The sequence below is a fragment of the Vombatus ursinus genome, unplaced genomic scaffold, assembly GCF_900497805.2.
Source record: "Vombatus ursinus unplaced genomic scaffold, bare-nosed wombat genome assembly UNPS02014791.1, whole genome shotgun sequence".
Lineage (NCBI taxonomy): Eukaryota > Metazoa > Chordata > Mammalia > Diprotodontia > Vombatidae > Vombatus > Vombatus ursinus.
The window spans coordinates 7,212,503-7,230,759 of NW_020954569.1; the positions used below are offsets into that span (position 1 = coordinate 7,212,503).

The following is an 18,257-nucleotide window of genomic DNA, read 5'->3' on the forward strand; positions in this document are numbered from 1 at the left end:
TAGAAAGAAATATACTTTTTTCTTGGCAGTACATGGCACATACACAAAAATTGACCATGTACTAGGGCATAACAACCCTCACAATCCAATGCAGAAAGGCAGAAATATTAAATACATCCTTTTCAGATCATGATGCAATATAAATTATATGTAATAAAGGGCCATGGAAAGCTAGACTAAAAAATAATTGGAAACTAAATAATCTAATACTAAAGAATGAGTGGGTCAAACAACAAATCATAGAAACAATTAATAAAGTCATCGAAGAGAATGACAATAATGAGACTACATACCAAAACTTATGGGATGCAGTGAAAGCGGTTCTTAGGGGAAGTTTTATATCTCTAAATGCTTACATAAATAAAATAGAAAAAGAGGAGATCATTGAATTGGGCATACAACTAAAAAACTAAAAGAAGAACCAATTAAAAATCCTCAATTAATCACCAAATTAGAAATATTGAAAACCAAAGGAAAAATTAATAAAATTGAAATTAAGAAAACTATTGAACTGATAAATAAAGCTAAGAACTGGTTTTATGAAAAAAATAGATAAAACTTTGGTTAATTTAATTAAACAAGTGAAAGAAGAAAACCAAATTACCAGTATCAAAAGTGAAAAGGGTGAATTCATCACCAATGAAGATGAAATTAAAATTATAATTAGTAACTATTTTTCCCAACTGTATGCCAATAAATTTGACAATTTTAGTGAAACTGATATTTATAAAAATGTAAATTGCCCTTATTGACAGAAGAGGAGGTAACTACTTAAATAACCTCACCTCAGGAAAATAAATTGAACAATCCTTCAATTAACTCCCTAGGAAAAAATCTCTAGGGACAGATAGATTTATCAGTGAATTCTATCAAACATTTAAAGAATAATTAATTCCAATACTATACAGACTATTTGGAAAAATAGGCAAAGAAGGAGTCCTAACAAATTCTTTTTATGATGCAAATATGGTTCTGATATTTAAACTTGGAAGAGTCAAAACAGAGAAAGAAAATAATATATCAATTTCCCTAATGAATATAGATGCAAAAATTTTGCATAAAATATTAGCAAAGAGATTAAAGCAACTTAATCATGAGAATAATGTGCTATGACCTGGTAGGATTTTTACAGGAATGCAGGGCTGGTCTAACATTAGGAAAACTATCAGCATAATTGATCATATCAACAACAAAACTAACAGAAACCACATGGTCATCTCAATAGATGCAGAAAAAGCTTTTCACAAAATACAACACCAATTCCTACTAAAAACATTAGAGAGCATAGGAATAAATGAGGTCTTCCTAAAATGATAAGTAACATGTACCTAAAATCTTCAGCAAGCACCATATGTAATGAGGACAAGCTAGAAGCATTTCCAATTAAGATTGGGGGTGAAACACCATTATTCAATATTGTCCTAGAAATTTTAGCTTTGCCAATAAGAGAACAAAAAGAAATTTACCAATCAGATTGGCCAACATGACAAAACAGGAAAGTGATAAATGTTGGAGATGATGTAGGAAAATTGGAATACTAATGCATTGTTGGTGGAGTTGTGAAATGATCCAACCATTTTGGAGAGTAATTTGGAACTATGCCCAAAGGGCTATGAAAGTGTGCATACCCTTTGACCTAGCACTATGACTTTCAGGGTTGTATTCCAAAGTCAGCATCCTCTGTTTGGTTTTTAAAGGGTAGCCAAGTAACAGTGGTTTACAGCAGTATAATATACAGTAATACAACACCCTCACATAGCCATCTGATACAGTGGAAGGTAAGATTCAAATTACAAAATGTTTTTCTTTTAAGAATTTTATTTTCTGCACAGTCTTTATGGTGCTATAGATTTCATTTGTTATGAAAAGTGAATAGTAGCTGAAATCAATGTTTTCATTGAGATGTTATTGTAAAAAAAGAAAGCACTGAATTCTAGGGAATTGCTAAGAAGAAAAATGTTTTTCATGTTACTGATTTTATTTTGTGTTTTACATTTTATAAGTTATTTCATAGTTAATGTATTGGAAAAGTACATATTATGTGAATTAATGTTTTATTCTAAAGAATTACATGCAGAAAAATGTACTTTAGTAATTTCTAGTTTATTATATTAACATATGTTTTGTTTTGTGTATGTGTGTTTTTTTTTTACTTTTGAACAATTTCCTGGGAACTTAGTCCTACAAAATTTGAGGATTGACTATATGTGTGCATACCCCTCTTTCTTGGAACCACTTTAGAAGAGAAAGAGTTTCAAGCATTGCCCTCCCCATCATTTTCCCCTTCAGTATAAAAGCTCTTCCTTTAATACCTCTTTTATGTGAAATAATTTTCCCATTCTTCCTTTTTCTTTCCACTTCTACCAGTGTATCCCACTTTTTCATGCCACTATTTTTAGATCATCCCAACATAATCAACTCTCATTTGTGCCCTCTGACTATGCTGACCACTTCTAACTGAACAAAAAAATGATAAACTTATTAGGAGTTACAACATATATCATCTTTCTATATAGGAATGTAAAGAGTTTAGCCTTATTGAGTCCCTTATGATTTCTCATCCATGTTTATCTTTTCTGTTTCTTTTAAGTCTTGTATTAGAAATACCTATTCACCTCTTGTTCTTTTTATCAGGTATATTTGAAAATATTATATTTTATTTAATATTCATTTTCCCTTGAAAGATTATGCTGAGTTACGGAGGATAGGTTATTCTTCGCTTCAATCCCAGCTCTCTTTTCTTCTAAAATATCATATTCCAAGCCCTCCAAGCCATTAATGTGGTACCTATTAAATCTTGCATGGTCCTGACTGTGGCTCCAACATATTCAAATTGTTTCTTTTTGGCAGCTTCCACTATTTTCTCCTTTACCTAGGAGCTCTGGAATTTGGCTATAATATTCCTAGGAGTTTTGATTTGGGAATCTATTTCAGAAGGTAAGGGATGGATTGTCTCCATTTTTATTTCACCATTTGATTCTAGGATATCACGGCAGTTTTTCTTGATAATTTCTTGAAAATGATATCTAGTGTCTTTTTTATCATGGTTTTCAAGCAGTCATATAATTCCTAAATTATTTCTCCTAAATTCATTTCCCAAATCAGTTGTTTTTCCAATGAGATATATGACATTGAATTCATTTTTAAAATTATTTTGCTTTGTTTTATTGTTTCTTGATGTCTCATGGAGTCATTAACTTCCAACTGCCTATTTCTAAGTTTTAAGAAATTATTATTTTTCAGTGAGGTTTTACACTTTTTCTATTTAGACAATTCTATTTTTAAGTTAATTTTCTTCAGATTTTTTGCTTCTTTTACCAATGTGTTGATAGTCTTTTTCACAATTTTCTTTCATTGCTCTTATTTCTTTTCTCAAATTTTCCTCTACCAATCTTATTTAATTTTTCTATACTTTCTGTAGAGCTTCAAGGAAATCTTGTTGAGTTTGTGTTTTTGAGTCTTTGCTTATAGGTGATTTCCTATTGTTTTCTAATTTTTAGTTTCTGTCTTGATATTCCCTATTACCATAGTAGCTTTTTAAAAAGTTTCCTTTTGTTGTTGTTGTTTACTCATTTTCTCAACCCATTTCTTGACTTTTAAGTTTATGTTAAAGTTAGGCTCTGCTCTCCTGCAAAAGTGGGGGAGGTGGTTGCTCAATGTTCTAATCCTAAGGAATTTTTTTTTTGCACTAGGTTTTCACAGTTAATTCTTGGGGTTTGTAAGTTTGCAGTACTTCTGACATAGTGTGATTCATAGAAATGTGTGGAGACTGCTCTCCTTGTTTGTGATTTGGTTTTTACCCAGAAAGGGCCTTTACTCCCTTGTAGCTACCTGAGATAGAGCTCTCTTGGCCTTGGAACAACAAGAAGGGTCTTTGATCTCTTTTTTACTTTAAACACCCCTCTCCACCACAACCTGGAATTATGGCCTGGAACAGGGTATAGGCAATGGAGTTGCCAGTGACTGGTTTTGTAGCCAGATAAAACTCATGTCAATTACATTGAAATTAGACCATTATCACAGTTTACATTATAAAATTTTAACAATATTTCTAACTATGATAATGGCCCAATTTCAATGTATTTTTTTTGTTGAATTCTCAATGATATTTTGAGATCTATACTCAAAGTATGAGTATTTGTCATCTGTAAGTTTATGAAAGATAGTGAAATTTTGATGTATAATTCTAACCAACAGATGATGTCTTGCTAGGTATTTGGTAGTTACTAATTCTTTGTAGTCTACAATGATGTATTTCATAGTTTGTACCTTTTCTGTGAATAAGCTGACTTGATATGCCTGGCCACCTTAAAGATAACCCTTCTTTTGTTTCTGAAGGCATAATTTGATTCTGAATTGCTACCTTAAATCCCTCATTTCCTACAATTTTCTATAAATGTCATGACTGATATTGTTTTCACCTCCATCTCCATCTCCATTGCCATTAACCCAATCTCATATGAGGTTCAAATAGAAATAGTCTGGGTACAGGTTGCTATCCTGCCATTACATTTATATGTTTAATGTTTTTTTTTGTGAGTTATTATGCATGTGGATAAAATGACTTCTTTTTTAATCAAATAAAGGAATTAGAATATATGATTATCTCCTGAAGACCAAAGGAGATGTTCAATGGGCTTCCAGTTGGAGATATATACCTTGATGTTATTCTTGTAAATGAAATGATTAGTAAAATTGTGATAACAACAATTATAAATAGCAATGACAGTTGGCATTTGTATATAGTTTTGAGGTTTGCAAAGCATTTTAAAAATACTATCCCATTTTGTTCTCTCCCTAGGTAGTACATGTAATTATTTACCTATATTTTACAAATATAAAAATTGAGAAAGAAAGAAGTAGTTACCTGCCCAGGGGTTCACAGCTTATAAATATTTAAGGCTAAATTTGAATTCAGGTTTTTTTCTCTAGGTCCAATGCCTTATTCACTGTACCACGTTGCTACCAGAATATTGGAACAGCTCCTTTCAGACTTGAATGTCACACTTTTTTTTTTCCTATTCATGTAGCTGGTGGTACAGTGTATAGAGAACTGCACCTGAAGTCAGGAAGATTTCAATTTAAAATCAGCCTAAGACACTTAATATGTGACCAAGTAGGTCAATTAATGCCATTTTGCCAAAGTGTACTCAAAAGTAAAATTAGGATAATAATAGCTTCAGCTAGCAAAGTTTTATGAAGATCAAATGAGGTAATATTTTTAATTTGGCTAAGTACAATGTTCCTGGGATGTAGTAGATGCTATATAAATGCTTATTTTCTCTCCCTTCAAAAATCCTGATAATGGATTCAAGGCTAGGCAGAACTGTAGTTGACTACAACTATCTATTGAGAAGTGCCATTTTTTTATGAATTGTTTCTAATATCATAACATCTATAATTTATTTTAAATAGAAAACGGTTTTCCAGATGAGCATCAATATTTCTAGCATTTCATGATAATAGTCTGATTTTTTAATCAATTTCTAGCTTATGAAAAAAGACTGAATATGGAACTGAATTTAAAAGCTTTACAATGATTACAAAGGCAGCATTAATGATATCTCACTTTTGGATTGTTTATTCAAGAAATATTGAATTGATAATAAATTGCTCTTTACAACCCTAGAATTTGGGCCATACTACATTTGAATCTCATATATATTTTTTTTCTTAGAACATTTACATATTGTTTTTCCTCTTTTGTAATAAAACCTGTACATCTGGTATGAATATTGAAAAAAACTTGCAATTGGCTTGTATTTGTATGAATCACTGATGTATTTATTTTTTGATATAAGATGTGATATGTTACTTTGCAAAAAGTTGTATAAGTTTTGTGTATATATATATAAACTAGCATGATAGATTATTCTTATCATTAATTGGGGAAAAAATGAACCAGTAGATATTTACTTTGCAATATATATATATACTAAATGAGAATAATTATTTTAGGATGACAATAACCTAGAGTTATAATTGAGCTATATCCTGAATACATCTGAAGGTCTTGGTCATAGTTACATATATTGATTCATATCCTAGATGCAAAATATGACCTGCAATGGTGGTGATGCAGATATAAATCCCTTAAAAACTTTCTAGGGTAAGTGACTGTTCTAAAGCTCATCTGAGTGTAAGGCTTTTTCTCCGTTCTTTGAAACCACTCATCTGAATGTGCTAAGGTAAAAAATAAACTCTCATCACTTTATCACATCTCTATCTTCTCCACAAAATCTCAGGATGAACGTTGGCCCAGACTGAAATGAAATCCATTAAAATGGTGTGGTGTGTGTGTGTGTGTGCATGTGCATGTGTGTTTGTGCGTGTGTGTGTGTATGTATGTGTGTGTGTGCTAGTCCAAAAAGTAAATGGCATTATTTTCTGGGATGATTTGTTAATGAATCCATTTGAAGTTGTACTGATAATTATCTGAGTACTAAGGAATCATGTCTCTTAATACTATTGATTTTATGATAACTATATTTATGGACTATTAAAGATGTACTCATGGAGATCTAAGTACAAGGGAGATACAGACCTTCAAAATTCAATTAATAATGTGCTATCTCTTTACCAAAGAGATTTTTTTCTAATAGAATTAGAAGAATAAGGGACCATGCAATAAAAAAAATGAGGAATCTTTTAAAGAATAGAATTTCAAGTTCTCATTGATTTGAATATATTATTTGAAACTTATTTAATATCCACCTTAGTTTGATACATTTTGGGGCACAGTTCTAAATTATTTTACAAAGAGGTAGAACCAAAGTCACAGTTCTACCAAACACTCATTAATGTGCCTGTTTGCTCACAACCACTCCAATATTTGAAAGTTTCCATTTTATTTTGTGAACACTTTGATCCAGAGACACTATTGCTGGGTACACATTAAAGGTATTTTTTAAAAAAAAGAGAAAAAAAAATCCATATGCAAAAAAGTATCAGCAATTCTTTTTGCACAAAACTGGAGAGCAAGAGGGTACTTATCAATTAGGAAATAGCTGGAAAATATGATATGTGAATGCTATGAAATATTACTATGCTTTATAAAATGATGAGAGGGATTTTTTAATAATAACCTTGGAAGACTTAAATGATGATGCAGGATGAAATCACCAGGATGAGGAGAAAAATGTATATAATAACAATTATATTGTCAAGAAAAATAAGACCTTAGAACTGTGATCAATTCAATAACCAAAAATTGTTTCAGTCTGTCAGTTAATTAGAATTTCTGAAACACCTACTATGTGCCAAGCACTATGCTAAGTACTGAGGAGACAAACACTAGCAGAAAATAGTTCCTCTCCTAAAGGAGCTCAAAATATAATGAGGAAGACAAACAAATGTTTACAATTAAGCTATATACATGAGAAATAGGAAATAATTAAAAGAGAGATGTCATTAGAATTTACAAGGCATTGGGAAGGATTCCTACAGAAGGTAGACTTTTCAGTTAAATTTGAAAGAAGTGAGAGATGCCAGGAAGAGGAACATTTCAGTTATGCAGGAAAGCAAGAGAAAATGCTGAGAAATGGAGTGTCTTCTTTTTGGAACAGCAAGGAAGCCATGGTCACTGGATTGAAGAGTATGATGGTAGGGTGAAATGTGTAAGAATATTGGAAAGCTAGGTGGATTGTTGATTATGAATGTCAAATGTGACTTTATATTTGATAGTGGAGGTGTCAGGGATGATGAATGGTATCCATCACCTAAAAGAAGTGACGAACTCATCATATGCATAATCAGACATACATTTTTCAATATGACCAGAGGGGAAATTTGTTTTTATTTCATGATGATTTTTCATTATATTTTCTTTTTATTTTTTTTCCTAAATGAGGAGTTGAAAAATAAATGAGGGGAAAGAGAGAGAAAATAATCACTTGCTATTTGAAAAAAAAAAGCAAAATACATTTCATCATAGTGATTGGCATTCAATTCAACAATAAATTAAAAATTTATTATATACTACACACTCAATTCAGTTCTGAGGTAACAAAAAGTCTCTGCCATGAAGTAGTTTGCATTTTACTGAGAAATACTACATGTATAATAACAATAGCATCAAGAACAAACATTTATATAGTGCTCTAAAATTTGCAAGAGATTTACAGATGTTTCCTCATTTGACCCATATATACTACTAAGTAAATAAAAATTCATTCAAAGTTACTTCTGGAAATTGGCCACGTAAAATATGAAGGATTTTATATCACATGTGTCATATGAACTTAGCCTTGATTACAACTTAAGATTACAAGAGTAAGCTAAGGAGGGAAACTTTCAGATGGAGGGGATTGTTATTATGTGAGTATGGATGATTATTCAAATATTACAAACACTAAGTTAAATATACCACTGTGGCATTTCTTTTCTTTTTGCCAAAGATTTCTTTTCTTTTTGCTTTATGGTGTAAAAGGGTTGCAAAATTAATTTTCTTCCATATGTAATATCTAACACTGAAATAATCATGAATAGCTGTAGCCTATATTTTATTTTTCCACTATTCTGAGAAATATATGGAATATTTCCAATTAAAGCCAATATTTTTTTTTCCTTTTACAAAGACATACATAAGTCCTTAGTGAAGAAATGCCAAAGTATCATGGGGTTTAACCCAGTCCCATGTAGGGCAATTATTTCAATCTCAGGGCCATTCCTCATTTTTTTAATAGTGATTTCCAAAAGTGGCCTGTCTTTATTATTTTAGATAGTACCTTCCAAGTCAAAATGGTTATCAGTTAAATATCAATAAGCTTATTTATACTTATCTAATCTGATATTTTAAGCAGATATTGACAGACAGAGGTTGAGCAAAAAGTTTTCTCATTTAAATGATCTTTTTGCCCAGAAAAACTCACTCGTGTCATACATGAGAAGTAAAGTGAAGGATTTCCCAATGGAAGTTACTTGATAGTGTGAGTTTCTATACCAAATCTCTAATCTTCAGATTTGTTTCTACTTTATAGTTTTCTTTTGTTTAGTTATTTAAAGCAATATTATTAGTCACAGTAATTCATATACCTGTTTTTTTTTTCTTTCACACTACAAGTTTGGGTGGTTTTGTCACTGCAAATGAAGAATTATAAATAAATATGTTTAAATGGCAAAGAACATTCATCAGCCAGGACGGCATCAGTGCAAAATCCCATCAGATTTCATAAACCTGTCTCAGCCAATTCAACAGCATTTATCAATCTAACAGTGTAATAACTGGGAATTCAATCCATGTGATATCATGTATTATTCAAGGAATTTTCAAAAACTTTCTCTGATTTGGTATGTGAACCATTACATTACTAAAATATTAGATTTTTTTTTTAAAGCAGGAGGTTTACATTTAAAAATTTACCTCTGTAACTCACAATATTACCTTCAAAAATATTTCCAATTTTTAAGTTCATTGAAGATTCCCTTGAATATTTTATCTTTTAAGTTTTGGGAGATGTTGGATAAATCCAAAACTCTATAAGCTGCCATTTTCTATAATGAAAATTTGTACTCTAGTATATTTAACAATATATCAGTTGATAAATGCATTACAAATGGAATCTATTTTAATATTTCCTTTTTCCTATAGTTTTATACTCCTTTCCATAATCAGCATTATCAGAATATTCTTTTTCATGATTTTCCCCATTTTCCTTCCCCCTTTACATGTCCCATATTTAATAATTTTATAATTTAATTAATAAAGCATTAAAATTATGATCTAACAATTTAATAATTTTCAAAAAATTAAAATTTAATTGTTAAATTTATTATATGTATATATATTTAATATTATATTTGTATTATATTTATTATAAATTAAATGTACAATTTAATAATTTTCACAGAATTGCAATAAGAGATATCTCAGAGCCATTCACAACTCATAAAAAAGAACAAAAATAAAAACAAACAAATGAAAACAAAACATTGTTGCTCAAATTCCTTAAGAGTCTGGCCCACTTCTATTGTTAATATAATAAACCTTGTCTTGTCTTAGATTCTTAAAATCTGGTGAAAAGGAGAGATTCTTAAAATCTTTCCCACCTAAATAGTTGTTTTAATAAACCTTGTCTCTGGCTGAAAAAAGCATGGGTCACACCCTGGATCCTCCTTCCTGGAGGGACTCTTTGTCCTCATGCCTTTACCTGCAGGATTCCCCTTCTCTCCCTGCCTCACGGCCATGGGCTCCTCATAGCTGGACTCTCAGGACTTCCCCAAGATTTGCCCCTAAGTTAGCATTGGGAAAAGGCTTGGTTTCCAAGACCTTGAAAAGGAAAACTTTGTATCTGGCTTCTATGATCTAGAGGACTAAGACAAATTGTAAACATTCAAAGGAAAATTCTTAATTTTCTTTTTCCTGTAGTCCTGGCTCTGGCTACAGTGAAAAGTTAGAACAGCTGAAAACATCTTAGTAGATTCTGGAGGTTTTGTGATTGATCATTAAGGAGTTTTGAAATACCTCCTTACAACCCTAGTCACTTCCTTCCCCCCTCTCTTCCCTTGAGTCAAGAGGGTATTTAAGTGTCAGGATATCAAACAGCCCTGGGTTTTTCTGTTAACCCCTTTCATCCTAGATCAGACTAGGAGAAGAGAGTTTCACTCTTCCTCCCTTACCTTAAAATTCACCCTACCCAGCCTGCTGAAAGGAAGGTGGTGGGAGGGACAGCAGCTACTGCCCACCCCACTGGCAATGGCCTTGCCTAGAAGTATCACCAAGGTGTGGCACATCCTGCTCACTCTCCCTACTCCAACCCTCCCCCAGCAGCCATAGGGAGAGAGGGAAGAGGGAATGGATCAAGCAAGGTAAAGAAGCCAGCCAGCCTCCAAATTTGGGTAAGCCTACTCTTAAGTTTTAGTTTTAACGTGTTAATGATGAGATGATGATTCTTTGTTAAAGTAATTTGGAAATGCATTCAACAATATTGAAGTCACCTGATTGGCAATAGGTTTGTTTCAAGTTTCAAATGGGTAAGCTTTTGCATCAGTTGTGTTAAGCAACTTTTCATAATTTAGTTACTGCTAAAAAACAATTTGGCTATTACTTATGAAAATTGTAAGATTGTTGGTTATTGTTTCAATGTTAAAACCTAAAGCTGGTCATTAATTACTATGTGTGTGGAAAGAAGAGGATGATCTCATCCAGATTGGTTCTGCCCATTCAGAAGTCCTCAGCTCTAAGGGTAGATAGTATGGATGGGAAGTCCCTTCTCCAGGATTCCTTTTGATCTTCTTATTTTGTAAACTTCCCAAAAAGCTTGTTTGGGTTATGGATTTTCTAAGCCATGAACTTGGTTTGCTGAGAATTTGCAATTATATAGAAATGATCTCCGACAATTAGCTTTTACACCAGGACAAATTTAAGTTTGAGAAGTAAATCCTGGAAATTTTTTCCTAAGCTGTGATTAGTGAAACTTGCTGTTTGAGGTAAAAGTTCTGAGGACTATAATGATTTTATTTTGAGTTGTCTGTTGGATCATAAGGATCCATGCATAATCAATAGTAAATAATCCACCATCTGAGAGAAATGCCACAAGCTACTCAGCAAATGTGATGCAGGTGGGAGGTCTTCATTGGGAAAAGCTGACAGGACAATTTTAGCCTCAGTCTAAGATGGGATCCTCCTGGCTCAGTTCCCTCACTGTATTCCTTTGAAAAGGAATGTTCCTCACCTAGCTATTCCTAAGTCTGGCTATGAGATGGAATTAAAACTAAAAGGCTAGAAAATCCTGTCACACTTGGTTTAAATCTTGTCCCTGCTTTATCCTTTTACATCAGATTTCTATAATTGGAGCAAGGGGTCAGTAAAAGATATAAATACAATGGAAGTGTGTGAGATCTTGCTGTTTTGACCTGAATGTGTAGTCATTCTGTATCTCAAATTTCTGAAATTAAATCAGAAACATCTTCAGTTAGGTTTGGGGAAGAAAGGAATTTGGAATCAGAGTGGGAGCTTGAGGCAGTAACAAGATCAGATAATCCTGCAGGTCAAATGTAAATGATTTTAATGGAACCCTTGAACTTATATTTCTCCCTATATCTGAGGCCTGTAGACTTTCTTGTCAGATTTGTGACTTCCAGACTACAGGCCATTCAACTACGGTTGGCAGGAAACAGTGAGTATCAGCCAATGTCCCCCATCATCCATTGGATGCAGCCTGTGCTTGGTTCTGGTCAACCTCCTCTTTTGGACTCCTTTGAGGCAGGGACAGCTCTTTGCCCCTTGCCAGCTGAAAGCAGTTTCAGAGACCAACACCATAGCTGTTACCCCAAAAGGGTCCCATTTGTTTAAGGGTGGGTGTTATGACAGGGTGTAGGACCTGGAAACACTCCTTCCCAACTTTCAGAAACTCTTCCACAAGGCCCTAGCTTTTGCCTGAGGCTCATCTCAGTATAATCCTTTCAACTGTCTTTGAATTATGGCTTTGACCCTGCCCCAATCTCCATTTCTCTGTTATGTCTAACCCAGTCTAGCCCTCTTTGTCTGCACCTTGCCCCATCCTAGACCACCCCTTAATTAAGGTAATTCCATCTAGATCCTTTCCACCTGCCCACATCCCTGGCATTTGCCTGGGGCACCTGGCCCTTTTGGATCCTTCTCTGTTATCTCCCAGTCACTCCAGACTACTTGGCCACTCCTTGATTACATCCAGATCTTCCCACAGTTTCACTGATGAGGATGGGATCTAGACCCAAAAAAACAAGAAACCCTGGGCTTTCCCACATGGCCAAATCTCTGGAGGTACCCTGAAGCTATAATCCCATCAACTAGCCTTTCATTGTAGCTACTGCCCAGTCTCCATTCCCTATGGCCCCTGGCCATTTCCCACCTTTAATCCTAACTAAATTCAATTCTCCCTTGGCCTCATGGTCCAGGTCCCAGGAGTTCTGTTCACTCCAGCTTACTGGCCACTCCTAGAACCCTCCCCCAGTTTTTTCTGTATATAAGGTCCATCTTGTCTCCATTAAGGTGATTAGATTTTTAAAATCTAGCCACTGCTTAGATTCTTACAATCTGCCCAATAACTTACTAATGTTCAGACTCCTTAAGAGTCTGCCCAATATGACAGATGTTCTAATAAACCTTGTCTTTGGTTGAAAGAAGGCTTGGGTCAAATTCTTTTGAGCAGGATCCACATGTTGTGATATTGGGGTCCCAGTACCCCTAAACCCCTAAACCTCATCATCACTGTATATAAGTGTCCATCTGTCCTCCATTAAGGTGTTCAGATTCCTTAAGATTCTGGCCTACTTCTATTGGCCATACAATAAGCCTTGTCTGGCTCTGATTCTTAAAATCTGACCAATAGGGCAAATTCTTAAAATTTTACCCACCTCAATGAGTGTTTTAAAAAACCTTGTCTCTGGCTGGTGAAAACAACAACAGGAGCAGCAGTAGCTGCCACTGCTACCATGTGTTCCTGAAACAGCACATTCCATATTTCAAAAACTCTAGTAATAAGGAAGTTTTTTTCCCCTGACATTGTATATAAGTTCACTTATTAACATCTTTTCATATAACAAAAAGAGGATATTCAGAAGAATCAGAGAAACCAGACTACCCTGAAAGTGATAACCTGTTTTATTTGATAGTTTTGAAGGAATTTAAGGTGACATAAAAAGAAACATAAAATGGCGTAATAATGGAAAGGCAAAGGTGACAAGGGAATTGTACTTTGGGAGAATTCATAATAGTGAAGCAATTCATATCCTGAACAATGTAGTAGAATACAAATTGTTGGCCCTGAAGCTACTCTGACACCTTTCATTAGCAAAACCTGACGATTTAGGATTGACATATCTAAAGTAGGATGGGAAATCATAGGTAAAGGATACATCAAATTTCTTGTTAGAGAACCTTGGGGGATAATGGTTTTTATGTCATGACAGAAGAAGGTAGTAAATAATGATCTCTTAAAGATGCTACTTGAAAAACATAGAACATTTTTACATCTATCTCTCAATACTCCTTGCTCTGTCATTTATTCCATGTATAAGGGAATCTGTGGGGTCAAGAAAATTCTAAGAGGATGGAGAAAGAAATCCAGTCACTTTATAGGAAGGATTGAGTCATATTCAGACATATCTGATTTGTTCCTCTGAAGTCACACATAAAGAGGTACCATTAGATTAAGAACTTTGAAGTTTAAAGTTAGGGAATGGATTATGGTAAAAGTCCTGGAGATTCAGAAATGATGGCAGAAGAAAAATGGAAACTGAATTGTCTGGGGTTCCTTCTTAAAAAGGACGTTCTAAGAGGAACTAGCGAAACAGAAGGATTAGTAACAGAGCAGAAGTTACTTCTAGTGGATGAAGTCCAGAGGTGGAGTGAGCTTTGAGGGTGAAGTGATTTCTGAGTCATTGTATAGAAAGTCTGGGAAAGTCAGGAATGTAGCCTAGAGAAGAAATTCACATAAATCAAACATAAGTAATAATCATCCTTGTATATAAACAACAAATCCTAGTAAGAAGACTTAGCTATATCTATATCATCTCTATCTGTCTATATGTATGTATGTATATTCAATGTAACAACAGAAACTATAAATTCTTGGGAATGTACCTTCCAATTTTTGCCCATGGGCTACATGAAAACCAACAATAAAACATTTCTTTTATAATAAAGATTCCAAGTAATTGGGGGAAAAACGTGACTTGTTATTGGATAGGTCAAGTCAATATAATAAAAAAAATGATAATAGTATTGGAATCAAATTATTTATTTAATGTTTTTCCAAATTCCCAAAAGAATATTTTGTAGAGTTAGAAAAAAAAATCATATGGAAGAATACAAAGTCAAGATTCAATAGTAGTAACAAAAAAATGAAAGCAAGGAGATCTATCAGTACCTGATCTCAAGCTGTATTCTAAAGCAGTAATCCTTCAAATGATTTGGTATTGGTTGAATAAATAACAATATAACATGATACTTTTGTACACTGATTCCCATAGGACAATATGTCAATTCCATTCATCACCTTGGTCACCTTTGAAATGTATTCCACCTTATTAATTTGCTTCTGGAAATGTAGGAATCTAGAATAGAACACTGTAGTTCAGATGTATGACTAAGCCATGACAGTAGAATTATTACCTCACTTATTCTGTACATGCTGCCATTTCCAAATGTATCTGTGGTTTGATTAATAATTCATGTTGATGCTCCCTCCAACTATGCAGATTGCCACTCATTGTGATGATAAAAAGATTTTAATTTCTTTTAAGTTATTTTTGTCTCTTTATTTTCCATTCATTTTTTTCCCTTCCAAAATGTCCTCAGGATTATTTTGCTTAGTTTTGCTCATTACCAATATGTTTTTAAATTAATTTTCTTTATTTTAGTCTTTCCATATAATGAGGTGATAATACATATACAGTTCCATCCTAAAGTTTCTTTGTAAAATATTGCAGAAAGTTTTATATTTTAAACAATACAACATTTGTTTGCTACTCTCTGCTTCCTGAGCAGATCACGTATTTTACTGACTGAGACTTTCTGTTTTTCATTTCTTTCTTTTCATTCTATGGTATTTGTCACATTGGTAAAAAAAAACAAACAAAAAAACAGAAAACAACAACAACAACAAAAAACTATTAATGAAACTGTTCTGGCTGTACCAATGTCCTTTATTAATTTTTCATTTTTGTTTCAATAACTTGTTTAAATGTATCTAGTTATATGTTTAATTGCACATAGTTTTATTTTTTAATTTTATATTTTTATCTCATATAAAAAAATTCTGGTCTGACTACAGAAAGGATTGATTAAGGAATGACTGTTACACCAGTAACAAGTCTTTTTTTCTGATTTAAAATATAACCATTTTTGGTTTTGAGAAGGTACTTGATGCTACATTCAGTTTTTGTTCATTTTTCTCAACAATCCATATGTATATGCATGGAGTATTTGTCTAATGTAAAATCTTTTCACTCCTAGCATTCATTTGCCCTGAACTATACATACATGCATACATACACACACACACATATACATTTGTGCATATGCATATATGCATTCATGTGTATATGTATATATAATATGTGTGTCTATGTATGTATCTATGTATGTGTCTATGTATATCTGTACATATATGTGTGTGTGTGTATGTGTATGTGTACTTAGGGTAAGGCAATTAGAGTTAAGTGACTTGCCCAGGGTCACATAGCTAGTGAGTGTTATGTATCTGAGGCCAGATTTGAACTTAAGTACTCCTGACTCCAGGGTCAGGGCTCTATCAGTGCTCTTATCTGCATCACCTAGCTGGCCCTGAACCATATTTTCAATACATTTTTTGCTAAATGTTCTAGCCTGACAAGACCTTGTCACATTTTGTTAGATTTGCTTCCTACCTTTGTTTTATCTGAAGATTAATGAAAAATTCCATCTATGGTTTTATTCAAGCCACTGATAATTTAAATAGCGTAAGAGGAAGAACAAATCCCTTGAACTCTCTTTGAGAGACCTATTTTTAAAAAGGCACAGAGTGGCAGCTAGGTGGCACAGTGGATAGAGCACTGGCCCTGAAGTCAGGAGGACCTGAGTCCAAATCTGGCCTCAGACCAAACACTTGACACTTACTAGCTGTTTGAAGTTATATTATGATTACACTAATTCGGTATAATTACCTTGTCAGGAAAGGAAACTGAACATAACTTCTTAAAGAAACTATGTTTTGTAACATACATCTCAAGTCAGTATCCCTTTCTTTCCTTAATGTTCACTCTTCCTGAATATATGTATTAAATTTTACCAGCATTTGAATAATTCAATTCAAACTTCTGCCTTTAAAGTTCAATACTATGATTATTAGGCTTTGGGCAGAGTCAAATAATAAGAGAATTCATCTGAAGGAACATAATATCAAGTATACCAAGGAAATCGATTTAAAAAAAAGGAAAGAAAGGGGTACCAGCAGTACCAGATCTCAAACTGAACTACAAAGTTGTAACCATCAAAAACATTGGATATTGAATAAGAAATGGAGTTATTGATCAATGGAACAGATTCTGTACAGAAGCCAAAAAGTACAGTAGTCTAGAATTTGATAAATCCAAAGATCCATTGGGGCAAGAACTTACTATGTGAAAAAAATGACAGAATAACTGGAAAATAGTCTGGCAGAAACAGGGTTGCTAATACCATATATGAAAATAAAATCAAAATGAATACATATTTTATACATTAAGTGTGATCTCATTTGGAAATTAGAACAGTATTGAAGAAATTAACTATGGAAAGGGTAAGTGTTCATGACTAAAGAAGTGATAGAAAAGTTCATATGAAATAAAATGAATGAATTTTATTGGATAACATTAAAAAATGTTTTATGCACAAGAATACCAATGCAAAAGAAATTAAAAGAAAAGCAGGAAATGGAAAAATAAATTATTGTAACAAGTTTGTCTAATAAAAACTTAATTTTTCAAGGATATAGGGAACTGAGTCAAATTTATAAGAATATGAGCCATTTCCCAACTGATAAATGTTCAAGGGATATTAAGAGAACATTTGTAGGGGAAGATGCCAAAACTATCAATAGTGATAGAAAAAAAAACCTTCTCTAATTCCATAATAATTAAAAAAATATACATTCTAACTCTGAAGTATCACTTAATATTCATCAGATTACCTAAGATGAAAGAAAAGCTAAATGATAAGTGCTGGAAGGGATGTGAAAAATAGATACACTAATGAACTTAGTAAAGCTGTGAACTAGTTCATCTATCTTGGAGAACAATTTTAAATTATGCCCAAATAGCTCTAAAGCCTATCAAGTGGGAAGTGGTTGATTGGAATTCTATTGTGCCATAAGAAATGTTGAAGTGGATGGTTTTAGAAAAAAAATAAGGGAATATTTATATTCACTGATGCCAAATGAAGTGAGCTAAACCAGGAGGAAAATTTACATGGTAAGGGTAATATTGTAAGGATAATCAGCTGTGAAAGACTTAGTAACTCTGATCCACAAAATGATCCACCACAGTTCAAAAGAATTCATGATTAAAAGTCTATCCACCTCCAGAAAGAGAACTGATAGGCTCAGAGTAAAAATTAAAACATATTTTCTCTTGTTTTTCTTATTTTTTTCTCTTAGAAAAAAGATTAATATAGAAATTTGCATGATTTCATATTTAAAGGTTTTCTAATTTTTATTTTTTCAAAGGGTGAGGTAGGGGGAAGAGGAGATAATCTAGAACTGAAAATAAAATGAAATTGAATGGGGAAAAAAAGATTATGACTTCTTCCTATTTATAAT

At 33.0% G+C, this 18,257-nt stretch overlaps 1 pseudogene; it reads right to left on the minus strand.

Moving 5' to 3' along the window:
- Nucleotides 1–10,731, minus strand: part of LOC114048077 — a 121,821-nt pseudogene extending 111,090 nt beyond the window's left edge.
- Between the last annotated feature and the right edge of the window lie 7,526 nt (nt 10,732–18,257).